This window comes from Littorina saxatilis, linkage group LG8, assembly GCF_037325665.1.
Source record: "Littorina saxatilis isolate snail1 linkage group LG8, US_GU_Lsax_2.0, whole genome shotgun sequence".
In the NCBI taxonomy this organism is placed as follows: domain Eukaryota; kingdom Metazoa; phylum Mollusca; class Gastropoda; order Littorinimorpha; family Littorinidae; genus Littorina; species Littorina saxatilis.
In genome coordinates, this window is record NC_090252.1 from 41,465,716 (window position 1) to 41,476,575 (window position 10,860).

The window sequence follows — 10,860 nt, forward strand, 5'->3', positions numbered from 1 at the left end:
CAGTGCTGCCTCAACTATCAATAACGGCCGAATATGACGTCATCATCAAAGACATTTTTCGCAAAAATAAAAACGTTTCTGGGGATATATCATACCCAGGAACTCTCATGTCAAGTTTCATGACGATCGGTCCAGTAGTATTCTCTGAATCACTCTGCACAGACCGACGCGCGCACGCGGCACGCACACTACACAGGGCCACCACCCTCGTCAGTCGCGATTTCCCCGTCCGTATGATAAAACAAGTATTCAAAACTTGACTACATGTAAAAAGAGCGTGTGAATGTGTCTTTTTCTGTTTGTGCTAGGTAATTTCACTAAGCCATAGCGCTGTGTACCTGGCAGATGTATTGCAAGTTGAGCTAGTCCGCAGTCTCCGTGTACATGTGACCTGAAACTAAGTGACGAGACAAGACCGCTGGCTTATTTGCATAACAGCTGTGCCGACCTCAAGCTCAATGCAGTTATTTTCGCACGATCTCTCAGCGGTCTCTGTGGCGCAATTGGTTAGCGCGTTCGACTGTTAATCGAAAGGTTGGTGGTTCAAGCCCACCCAGGGACGTAATGTTTTTTTTCTTGGAACTTTTTTTATTTAAGAGTATTTTATGAAGTTGTGTTTGTCTGTGTGTTTTGAGTTATATTTTACATTTTTATAATGTTTTTTGTGTGTTTTATTTTATTTTTATGGGGGGTAAAGAGGAGACAATCGGGGCAAACTCCAAAGAATTACTTCCGTGTGAAAGCGTGCTTGTTTAACTTATAAGAAATCTTATACTTTCGTCAATACTTTTTTTTTTATCTTTCTCTTTTAGTTTATTTATGAATGTAGCATTCGATGCTGTTTGCAATATCACAGGCACTTGTGTTAACCCGTGATTTGTAAAAATGTAACAAATCACGTAAATGTGCCCGATATTTTCTTGTCATCTCCAAAGTCAAGGGATCTATTAGGTTTTTATTTATTTTTTCATTACTTTTTTGTCCCATCGCTGGGAAATTCGGGTCGCTTCCTCCCAGTGGAAAGCTAGCAGCAACAGAGTCGCGCTACCCCAAAGTCAAGGGATCAATTAGATTTTTTGTCATTATTCTTTCATTGTTTTATTGTCCCATCACTGGGAAATTCAGGTCGCTTCCTCCCAGTGGAAAGCTAGCAGCAACAGAGTCGCGCTACCCCAAAGACAAAGTCAAGAGAACTATAAGCAAATTCGACACGTCTACTCGTCTCTCTCTCTCTCTCTTTCTCTCTCTCTGTCTCTCTATCTCTGTCTGTCTCTCTCTCCCTCTCTCTCTCTCTCCCCCTCTCTCTCTCTCTCTCTCTCTCTCTCCCCCTCTCTCCCCCTCCCTCCCTCCCTCTCTCCCTCCCTATCTCTTACTCGCAAACACCATAAATATTATATATGTATTCCCAAACGGATTTTTGTTTTGATGTACAATTTTCATTCAATTTTCTTTTCATGTTTGCAAGCTTTTCATTTAAACTGTACAATAGCCGCCATTTATATTATATGTAATTTTCTAGAAATAGTGAACACCACTATAAGCATTATGCTTGTTGTTGTTTACTCAATATGCGTTTTTTGTAAATAATGCACAAACGTTAAATAAAACAGTTTAAACCAAGAGAACTATTAGATTTTTTGTCATTTTTACATTTAGTCAAGTTTTGACTAAATGTTTTAACATAGAGGGGGAATCGAGACGAGGGTCGTGGTGTATGTGTGTGTGTGTGTGTGTGTGTGTGTGTGTGTGTGTGTGTGTGTGTGTGTGTGAGTGTGTGTGTGTCTGTCTGTGTGTCTGTCTGTCTGTCTGTGTGTGTAGAGCGATTCAGACTAAACTACTGGGCCGATCTTTATGAAATTTGACATGAGAGTTCCTGGGTATGATATCCCCGGATGTTTTTTTCATTTTTTCGATAAATACCTTTGATGACGTCATATCCGGCTTTTTGTAAAAGTTGAGGCGGCACTGTCACACCCTCATTTTTCCATTAAATTGATTGAAATTTTGGCAAAGCAATCTTCGACGAAGGCCGGGGTTCGGTGTTGCATTTCAGCTTGGTGGCTTAAAAACTAATGAGTGAGTTTGGTCATTAAAAATCTGAAACTTGTAATTAAAATTATTTTTTTATTAAACGATCCAAAAACAATTTCATCTTATTCTTCGTCATTTTTTGATTCCAAAAACATATACATATGTTATATTTGGATTAAAAACAAGCTCTGAAAATTAAAAATATAAAAATTATGATCAAAATTAAATTTCCGAAATCGTTTTAAAAACTATTTCATCTTATTCCTTGTCGGTTCCCGATTCCAAAAACATATAGATATGATATGTTTGGATTAAAAACACGCTCAGAAAGTTAAAACGAAGAGAGGTACAGTAAAGCGTGCTATGAAGCACAGCGCAATCGCTACCGCGCCAAACAGGCTCGTCACTTTCACTGCCTTTTGCACTAGCGGCGGACTACGTTCAGTTTCATTCTGTGAGTTCCACAGCTTGACTAAATGTAGTAATTTCGAAATCGCCTTACGCGACTTGTTTCTTTCTTTGTTATGCTAAAAATCGTAATATTTTACCTGTCCGGCCCAAACCACCCCCCACCATAGAGGCTCTAAACAACAAATATTAATGATAATAAAAGGCATGTATTAGCGATATTTTTACATTTTTACATTTTTGCGAATTGCGGTTTTAGGTTCGACGTAATTAAATTTGTAAAAAGTTTTTACATTTTTACAAATCACGGGTTAACAACTTGACACAGATTAGCTGGGGGCTGGGGTGGCGTTTTAATTCTCTCCTTCCACTAGTTAGTAGTCTAAGGCAGCTTAGAGAGCAAACCCCATACCCAACCCCCTCTCACCACCTCTTTTTGTATGCGCTAACCACCTTCATCTTTCATATGTACCTACCATTCTTTCGTCCCACCTCCACCCTCCCCCTCTTCCTCCTGCTAGCTTTTTCCTGTTCTTTTTGGTTTGCTTCAACTATGCTGTTGACCTAGATAGTTCCATAGTTTATAAGTAATGTTTGTCCGACATCATATTTTTGTTAATTTGTAACTACGTAGGGCGCGTAATATAAGCGTTCGCTTAAGTTCGTGTCCCTATTGTTTATCGTTGTATTGTTGTACCATGTTTGATTTAATAAAACATTGTTTAAACCAACCCCCTCCTCACCCACCTCGTGTCATGTGTCTGTGGTTTCCATGTCGAGTCCGTGGGTTTGTTTGTGTAGATAGATACTGTATGTCTGCTTACCTGTTCGTTACCTGGACAATTACTCAAACGTCTCGTGGAGATCACCTGAAGACCTCACCTGCACCGACTGACCATAATTCTACTTCAGTCGAACATGTCTATAACAACCACCCATAGGACCAGCGGCCAAAAATGTCGTTTTAGACAGGTGGCTGCTATGGAAAGGTGAACAAAGTAGAAATAAACTAATCGTGGATCCTTTTGCGTGGTAGTTATGAGCAGGTGGTCGTTATGTAGAGTGGGTCGCAAGGGCAAGTTCGACTGTACAATTTGAAGATCTTCACACAGATGTGTAACTGAAGCAGACGACATAAATGTGCTACAACGAAGGGGGATTACTCCGCATTACTCAAATTTGGTTGCGCCCCTTGGCGACCTAGCCATCACAAAGAAAGGGGGGGAAAGTTTACAGCTGGCGTCGCTTTGTACCGCGAACACTCCTGTTGTGAAGTAGTGTGCTAAAGAGAGAGTGCTTCTCTGCTGTGTGCATCAGTGTATTGATGTGAAAGCGGAGGAATGTGTCTTGCTGAATATGAATGAACTTCTTCAGTCACTCTTGTAGCAACAGACTTCATGGAGAATTACAACAAAGAAACATGGACATGGACATAACTTAGAAAGACAGAATGAACAGAACGAAAGAGAGAACTTGAACGAATAACGTGAAAAAGAGTCAACCATTCAGTGTACGTGTGTGTGTGTGTGTGTGTGTGTGTGATTGTGTGTGTGTGTCACGTGTGTGTGCGTGTCGGTGTGTCCCAGGCTGTGTGTTCAGTCGTGCTTGCTTGTGTACGTGCGTGTGTGCGTGCGTGCTCTGTATGTATGTCTGTCCATCTGTGCAGTGTGTGTGTGTTTGTGTGTGTGTGTGTGTGTCACGTGTGTGTGTCACGTGTGTGTGTGTGCGCGTGTGTGTTTGTTTGTTCATATGTCGTGTGTGTGTGTGTGTGTGTGTGTGTGCGTGCGTGCGTGCGTGCGTGCGTGCGTGTATGTGTGTGTGTGCGTACGTGCGTGTGTATGTGTGCGTGCGTGCGTGCGTGTATATATATATATATATATGTGTGTCAGTGTGTGTGTGTGTGTGAGTGTGTTTAATTGAGGATGTTTCGGTCATGTTTGCCGGCTTCACCCATTTTTTTAACACCCCCCACCCCCACCCCCCATTAATTGGAGTTTATAGATTTTATATTCTGTTCAAGTTGTTTGTCACGGTTTGGCAGGTGTGTGTGGTTTTTTTTTTTAATTCGCATTGATCTCGTCCAACTCGACAAATGTCACACTCGAAAACAATGTCCTGCTTTGCACAAAAACAACAAACTTCATCTCAGACAATATGACATTGTGTCGTATTTCTCTTGTTTTTTCTGCGTATCAATGATAATGAAGAGACAATTTATATTGTTATGAAACCCTAGTCTTATATAATTCCGTCTGGAAAAGACAAACACAAAGGGTTAAGACGATTTATGTTCAGACGATCATTTTCCCTTTTTGTTCAGTGGTAAAATCAACAACTAACGCCGGAATGCACTCGCGTACGCAAACACACAGATATACACACTGAGCCACAGCCTGGATAGCCACACAAACACACACTGAGACACAGATACAGCCACACACACACACACACACCACACACACACACACACACAGCATCAATGCAAACCAAACAAACAACAACAGACGCAAAACAACAGTGTGAAACCGGATACGTTTCAAAACTTTAACATTTAACGACCCAGTGAGAATGGAATTCCCTCCGAAAGAAAAGATCCCGTAACACAAACACAGTTATGTCCCTGATGTCAGTACTCGGGTCATTGCACACACAGCGGTGGTCAGACGTACTGCTGAGGTGACCGCTTTCATCACAAACCTCGGGTGTTCATTTTCAGCCCCAAGGGGTTGCTTTGGTAGTGTCTGGGAACCGATTACTTGAGCCTAGAGGCCGACACATAACGGAAATCTTGACAGAGAATGAAAAGAGGAATACAACCAATTACGCGTTGGTGTTATTGAGGAATGTCATGGGTTTTACCGAATATTGATTTAACTTAGGCAACAACAAAATATAGTCTGTTTACGGTAACCCGACCGACCCTATTTTATTCGCGCGACCCCAGACTTTTTTTTGGCTTTTGGGAAAAAAAAAAAAAAAAAAAAAGTGTTTTTTTTGGGCAAAATAACGTACAAATATGATTTTTTGGGGAAAAAAAAAATATCCCGACCTAACGACCCTATTTTTTTGGTCTATGTTACCGTAAACAGACTATTTTTTTTTCTTTGGCCTTACAACAAAACAATTTCCAAGCGGTCAGATGCAATCCAGCCTCCCGTAAACCATCCGTTTCTGAAAACATTAGCGGCATCCATTAGTAGTATTTAAAGAAACTCGCTTAGAAGACACAAGCGAGACAATTTGTCCGATAAGTTTATTTTCAGTGTTAGAAGTGATTGTTTGTCTGTCTATATCAAAATAGTTACTACGCTCCCCAAATTCAACCACATGTGCTACAGATGGACAATTCGCATTGCGATATTCACGACATTGGCGGTATGGGTCAACTTCGCGTGCGGTTTGTTTGTTTGTTTGTTTGTTTGCTGAACGCCCAGCCGACCACGAAGGGCCATATCAGGGCGGCCGTGCTGCTTTGACATATAACGTGCGCCACACACAAGACAGAAGTCGCAGCACGTACAGGCTTCATGTCTCACCCAGTCACATTATTCTGACACCGGACCAACCAGTCCTAGCACTAACCTCATAATGCAAGACGCCAGGCGGAGCAGCCACTAGATTGCCAATTTTAAAGTCTTAGGTATGACCCGGCCGGGGTTCGAACCCACGACCTCCCGATCACGGGGCGGACGCCTTACCACTAGGCCAACCGTGCCGGTTTCGCATGCGGTCGGCTGTTACAAAACAAAATCTCGGAATAGCGCAAGTGTCACTGAATTAGTGTAGTGCTTCGCGGCATTCTCGGAGTCGTGGGTGTTGGTCGGTTTAGTGATGCGGACAGGGGTCAGTTAGATTGTATGCCCTACATAATGGGGAGATATATATATATGATAATATGTAAAATACAGAGTGAGCAGTTATTGTTTATTAAAAAGGAGTTTTAACCGACTCTTCCAACGGGGGCGTTGGGCGCGGGTATAATGTTCTCCCTTTTGTCTCTGTTTATTTGGTTGGTTGGTTAGTTTATCTGGTTGGTTGGTTAGTTGGTTGGCTATTGCTTATTACACCCCCGTATATTCTTTGTTTTAGTTGGAGTTGTTCTGTTTTGTTTTCTGTTTTAATTTGTTCTGGTCGATTCAGCTTTTACTTTGTTTTCAGACGCACACTTTGCGTTATTTGTTCTGGTCGATTCAGCTTTTACTTTGTTTTCAGACGCACACTTTGCGTTATTTGTTCTGGTCGATTCAGCTTTTACTTTGTTTTCAGACGCACACTTTGCGTTATTTGTTCTGGTCGATTCAGCTTTTACTTTGTTTTCACTGAGACGCACACTTTGCGTTATTTGTTGTGTCAACAGGTTTATTAGCTTTGTGGGAGCTCAGATTAATTCTTGCATTGTTCCAAACGTTTTAGCTCAAGATTCAGGAATTTAACCAACACAACATCGACCTTTGTTCGTAATATTTACTTTAGCCAAAATGGCATGCAAGATCCAAGGACGGGGTTGACAGGGGGGGGGGGGGGGGGTTCTAACTTCATCATCTCACTAATCGCAAAACAATAAACCCTTGTTATTTTATATTTACTTCAGTCAAACTGGCATGCATGTTTCAAGGGAAATGTGGTAGGATGGGGTAGGGGGTGAGGAAAATCGGAACTGTGTAAAGGTTTACTCACTTCATCATCAGACTATTCTCGCATACAGATTTTCTGCATTCCAATCGGTACAGTAGATGTGGTGCTGCATGCAGGGAGCAGTCATTATTTATTGTATTTTTCAACAGGGAGCAGTCAGTATGTTCACAGTCACGCTGTGAAACAACTCTCTGTTGAAAGAGGTTAAGTACTGGAACACGACTGTTTATTGTTATGCGATTGTGTCATGATTCTGCTTCAGTGTGGTTGTGTTACACACACACACACACGCACACGCACACACACACACACACACACACACACACACACACACACACACACACACACACACACACACACACACACACACACACACTCACTATTTTCTTCCCGTTCCTTACATCCCCTTCGCTCGCTGATTCGTGAAACAACTTCCATTGCACACACAAAAAGGAATACATAAAAAAGGAAACAGTAAACAGATCAATAAAGAAAAAAATAAATAAACAAGAAGCAACTCTGACTTTGCGCCAACTTCATCTTTCGGTTTATTCTGCAGCAGCCATAACCTCATCAAGGCATCCGGTCAGTTAACGGAACACCCAAGTGTCACACTTGTTCACCAACGTTTTATCATGTCCGACAAATGATGTCATCAGAGCCATGACGTGACACAGGCCCACCACGTCCGATTCAATGACGTCATGATGTCGCGCCGTCACATTACTGTACCCGGAGCTATGAAGATTTTACAGCCGCTTGACCCACAGTCGTTGAATCACTTTTAGCATGACGTCATCCCTGTCGTGATGTCATAGCCGTCTTTGGCGACGGAGATGTTACAGCCGGTGGACCCACCGGCGGCACCACATTCGTTGAATCACTTTTAGCATGACGTCATCGCTATCGTGACGTCATGGGTATCTTTGGAACCAGGAAGATATTACCCCAGCGGCAGCAGCACAGTCGTTGACTCCCTTCCAGCGTGACGTCATCCCTGTCCTGACGTCATAGCATTTATTGCGGAAGCAGGACGTTACGTACGGCCAGTGACGCCAGTGGCGTCAACACAGTCCCTGAACCAGGACATGTAGCACATACAGCAGTGTTCCACCTCGGACCCGTAGAACTCCCCACACACCATGCACCCACCCAGGTACCTTTGAGTGAACGTTGAGTCCGGTAAGGCGCTGATGTTACACGCCACGCAGCGAGAGTTTCTAGCTGCGATCTGGAATGACGTCACGGATGACGTCATCCACGTTGACGTCAGGGCAGCAGCTACCACCAGCAGGGTTATTTTCAGGATCATGTTGTTGGGTGTGTGGTTGGAGTTCTGGTTGGTGAATTTAGGCGCTGTTTGAAAGACGAAAGCGTAAAAGGTGTCCGGTGCAAAAAGACCGCGTTTTTTTCTTCTTCAAGGAGACGTGCAACTTTGGCGAAAGTTGGATTATGTTGACTGCTCCGGTGAAGGCTGGGCAGTTGTATCGACAGGAACGAAACGCTTTCCCCAGAGTCTTTTTCACACCTGAAAAGAAAAGAATACACGTTAAATCAGTGTTGGAGATATGGGCTGGATCTAGCGGAGAGGAGGGGGGGGGGGGGGGCGGGGGTATTGGGTTCACGAAGCCTCACCCCCCCTCCCGCCACCTGTTACCCGGTAATATGTAGCCAAGTGCTAAACTGGCTACTAATTCGTTATAATGTTGTTATGTCATTCCTGTCTTGTGTAAGTTTTGCCCATCGCTTTATGTTTTGTGTAATGTCATTATCTGTTCTAAGTTAAATTTTGATATGCTCAGACACCTGGAGGTCGTAAACTCGCTCAGTCGGCTGTGTCCACTAGGGAACATAATATGGTTTCCTTTGACGTCAAGCCGCCCTCCCAGAGAGAGACTCCAGGTGGTCGTTATGCAATGTGCCGCCAGCCTGTCTGGGTATCGTTGGACTCGGCGTTTTGTCAAGTGGGTGTCATTTCTTTTGACAGGGTAGATCATAGAAGATGCCAGGTGGCTTGGAGGTTTTAGTCTCTTACCTCCCTCCCCCCTTTCCTTGTCTTTACTGACCAATGAGAAGTGATGTCAGTTTTGTTAGCTAACTCTTGATTGGTGGCTTTTGACGCCACCCATCCCCATGTACATGATAGCATTTGAGATTTTGGTGGCTTTTGACGCCACCCATCCCCATGTACATGATAGCATTTGAGATTTTGGGAGAGAACTGAGAACTATCTCGGAGAGAGAGGACGTACTTGTTTTTGTACTTTGTTATCATGGAGACATACTGATGTAGATTGCATTGTACTATTGGTGTGGCCTCCCGGCCTTCGGGCTGGGAGCTGGGTTGGTGAGGAGAAGAGAAGAATAGAAAATAAAGAGAAATGTGAATCGACAGACATGGTTTTCCAGAGTTTCATGTTGCATCAAGTGATTCGTCGGTCTGTGCCAGTGAACTCTTGTCTATCATTCTCTACATGTGAGTGAAAGTCCATTACGAGAGCAAGTGATGTTCGTTCAGTGCAAGACACTAAAGAGGCACCCACATGGTGTACTCCTGAACTTCGGGGTTTACTTCTACTAGGTGACTACATTCACCCAACTACTACATCAAGAGTCAACAATCAATATTATCCACATCCTTCCACCCCATCACAAATATATTTTTCTTTTTTTCTCAAGAAGAGACCATAAATACATCTTTCAAATGCTAAATTTCAACGTCCCCCAGACCCTCACCTGTACCTCTGCCCCTCCCTTTCGTACACTAGGTCCAGCCTCTGGATAAGGAATTGTTATGTGGAGGAAAGATACAAGAATGAGCAGACAAATAACGACAGCGCTGATTCCACACAAACCTTGGTGGAGTATGGTGGCGTGTGCGGAAGGAGGGGGCGGGGGGGGGGGGGGGGCAGGGGGGACTTGTGTGTCATGTTGGGCAGGGGGGAGCGGTGGGGGTGAGGGGGGGGGGGTCGAGTGCAGAGCGTGTTAATGTGAACGAAAAATAAAGTAAGATTACAAGGCTGGTGCGCGTGCAAGCGTTTGTGTGTGTGAACGTGCGTGCAAGTGAATAAGTGTATGCGTACGTGCGCTTGGTTCTGTTTGTATATGACTTTGTGTGTGTACCTGTGCCATTGTGTCGATATAGATGATACGTAACTTATACAATCTTTAAGTCCCTCCCCCCCCCCCCCAACCCCTTACTTCTTTTTTTTTAAATTATTATCTCACAACAGATTGTGTCAGCAATCGATACTTGGGCCAGTGTTCGTATTCTGACAACTTCAAAATGTTAATAGCATTAAGAATGAGACTTTGAGGACATTTGTCCTACATTTCCCTCGTAATTATGACTGCATTTCCCAATAGTAGTGGAATCAAACACCAGCGTTTGTAGTATGGTATTGCTAGGTCACAGTGGTGAGACACTCACATGCACGTACGCACGCACGCACATTCTCACACGCACACAGCAGACACGGACGGACGGACGCACGCACACATACATACACGCACGCATGTACGCTCGCACGCACGCACTAATCACATACACTCACACACACGTGCGCGCGCACACACGTGTGCGCACACACACACACACACGTTCGCGCCTGTACACAGACACGCACTGAGAGAGAAAGAGAGAGAGAGAGAGAGGGGGGGAGAGTATTTCTGGCTGGTAAATAAATAATTCTGAGACAACAGCATCTAAAGTTTCCCCAGTGATGTCAAGTGTAAAACATATTTTTTGAAAATCATCACTTGTCTTAAGGAGGAGGATGGTAATGGG

At 43.6% G+C, this 10,860-nt stretch overlaps 1 non-coding gene across 1 annotated transcript; it reads left to right on the forward strand.

The window, feature by feature from the left end:
* Nucleotides 1–488: 488 nt before the first annotated feature.
* Trnan-guu (transfer RNA asparagine (anticodon GUU)) lies at nucleotides 489–562 on the forward strand. The gene has a single exon. It is a non-coding gene; the product is annotated as a tRNA-Asn (tRNA).
* The last annotated feature ends 10,298 nt before the right edge of the window (nucleotides 563–10,860 follow it).